The sequence below is a fragment of the Penaeus monodon genome, chromosome 27 (assembly GCF_015228065.2).
Source record: "Penaeus monodon isolate SGIC_2016 chromosome 27, NSTDA_Pmon_1, whole genome shotgun sequence".
In the NCBI taxonomy this organism is placed as follows: Eukaryota; Metazoa; Arthropoda; class Malacostraca; order Decapoda; family Penaeidae; genus Penaeus; species Penaeus monodon.
The window spans coordinates 16468681-16471519 of record NC_051412.1 but is presented as its reverse complement, the minus strand read 5'-3'; the positions used below and the strand labels follow the sequence as shown (position 1 = coordinate 16471519).

At 39.1% G+C, this 2839-nt stretch overlaps 1 long non-coding RNA gene across 1 annotated transcript in view; it reads left to right on the top strand.

Annotated features, from left to right (window-relative positions):
* The window catches only part of LOC119590633, a 3740-nt gene extending 1198 nt beyond the window's left edge, over positions 1-2542 (top strand). The window contains exon 2 of the long non-coding RNA XR_005230276.1: positions 1075-2542. This is a non-coding gene — a long non-coding RNA (uncharacterized LOC119590633). The remainder of the gene's footprint in view (positions 1-1074) is intronic.
* Positions 2543-2839: the final 297 nt, after the last annotated feature.

Sequence of the window (2839 nt, the reverse complement as noted above, 5' to 3'; positions counted from 1 at the left end):
AGATCATTGAATGTGCCCAGATATACCTCTTTCAAGAAAATCTACAGCACCACTTTATTTACCATAATCACACAGGTTCATAATTACTTAAAGCAGATTTCTGAGAGAACTTTGGAAATATTAACACCACTGATCGTCTTGAAAAGTATATAATTCTTTCTTACCCGCTATTCTCAAGACAAACTTTCGTTAACAATAAAAAGAAGGTTCATACATACATAGGACTCTTTTTTTTACACTGTTCCCTATCATGGTTCCACTGTAATGGATTTCTCTTTAGTTACTTTTCAACATCCTCTTCAAAAATATCCCCTTTTCTGTACCGCACTTTCCCAGATTACTAATGAAAATAATGATAATAATGATTTTTTATTAATCTTCTCAAGAATCTGTTATCCACAAATGATTTCATACTCCACGGACTTTTGCTACTAATACGCCGCAGATTTCTGACCAGCACCAAGTCAGAAAAATCTGATCCACGTGACTTGTCTCCTAAGGAGTCTCTGGACTCGGTTGTTTCTACATTAAACGCACGAGATTTCGATCACTTTCGTTGGTGATCATGACAAAACGTCCCCTATAAAATTAATATTTTGAGTGTGAAGATAAAAACTCACCCTAAATTGCAGCGACACTGTTTTAAATCTGCTTCCTTTAATGTTTCTCTTGAGATTGTCTGCCTACTGGATTACCAGTTTATACTGCGACCCACAAGTAGGGGAAATCTCTGTAAATACAGGATACCTTTATTGTACCACTTTACATTATATATGTGTCGAAATGTGCGCTTGTGTGTATGGTTCCTTCCTGATTTTGTTATTTTGGGTTCCCTGCTAAATGCACTTTGGTTACATGCGCGTAACCTGCAATAGAATTATGTCAGAGAAAATAGGACTAGCACAGCTATTTAAAAAAATAAATCATATTAGATATATAACGCATTAAATTGTCATTTATATCACATCTTCGTAGGAATAATTAACATGATTAAACCTTTTTTGTCGGTAATAAACAACAAATATTTAACATCAGATTCCGTTGTTGGGCTAATATATTATCTTTCTTTTCCAGGCTGAGCCAGTCTCTTCGCCGCCCCAACACCTCACCATGACGGTCACCAAAGTATTTTCATAATGATACAGAATTCCCCTCTAACCTGTCTCTCAGTTTCCTGTACCGAGCCCCTTTTCCCTTCCCACACACCTTGCTCTCCTCACTCTTTGGTCTTACTAACCTCCCTTGTCCTTCCTTTCACCTCTTTCCCTTCATATTCACTCAACGTCGCCTCATTCGACACATATATCATTAGAATCTTTCCCCTTTTTAGCTGATTCCTCTAATCTCGGCTCCCTTCTCGTGGTCCCTTTCTCCCAAATCTTGCCGGTTCCTTGACCACACAGTCTTAGCACGTTACCTAGTACAAATCTCTCAACCTATGGTGTCTGACTCCTTTGTTGCTTCCACGCCGTTCCTCTCACTCCCACGATGTCTTAAATACGTATGTCACTTCTTTCAAACATTTTGCTTGCGCCGTTCCTTAATATTCACCGTTTTCGTCATATTCACCTGCTTTATGAACATACTTACTCATCATGCACATCGCGGCTACTTCTTCTTATATATCTATTGCACCTCAAGCACCTGTCCCTCCCGCAAATGCGCCTACTCCTGTCGACTCATTTGAGCCCCTTGCCTGACTTATGAAACGCTTCCGCTTACAATGAGAGTGACTTGTTCCGTGCTGAACTTCCTCGTTATCACGTGTAATGGCGTGTCGTGCTTATCAGTCCTCCCGCGAGAAAATAATTTTGACTGATTAATACCCTGCTAACAGCTTCCACTTTGTTCCACCCTTCACCCTTGTCACCCACATCGTGACTCATCCGTCACCCTGCCATTATCACCCTCCAGCTTCATCTAGGACTTGTTCGATTTCTTTATTGCGCCTTCCTTCCCCCATCGACATTGCACTTCCTTCATTACTGTATATGCGTTGATTTCAGTCTTCGTTTCTGATGATCTTCTAGGTATATTACTAACTTTCTGGTTAACGATGGTACGTCAGATTCTGGCAGGCAGATTTAGCTATGCACATGAATATTTTTACACTAGTTGTTAAGAAGATTGTTCCAGCTACCTTTATTTCGACTTGACTTTCGTCTGACAAAAAGCAGACTTAAATAGTAATAAAAATCATAACAAAAGTTGTGTGGCAATTCTGGTTCACCACCACTGTATTCCTCGTTTAGCGTAGATGCAATGCAGTCATTATACAGGCAAGGCAGATATTATTCTGAATGCTATTATTCCCAAATGAGCTTTTGGCCACTAGAGAATATCAGTTAGTTTACACAAATACAACCAGAAAAGTTGTAAGTGACAGAGCTCTGTGTAGTGTAGCATCATCTGTCACGTTGTTAACTTGGCTGCTATGGCAGTCTATTCTTCTCACTCTACCATTGTCCTTTTATGCACAAATTATGTTTCCTTGTTCAACGTAGTTTATAAGAAAATCCTTTTCCATAAACTGGGATGAAGAGTTAGTGTATTATTAGTTTCATGAACACCATATTTAAGGGAGTAAGCGAGACTCCATTGACGGTTTCCCGCCAATCTCGTCAACGCACAGGTAAACATTGCTCCCTTTTTCTGCTGATACAGTTTTATGTACTGAAAACAATGGCAGACTGTTAGTTTACTGCATTATTTGGGTAATAATATCTTATTCCAAGATTTAACGTAATGTCGTAGAGTTCACGTGTGGGTATATGATCAGTAATACACCTTTTTCCTTGCAAAAAGAAAAAAAATAGGACGTGTTCTTATATGGAGTGTT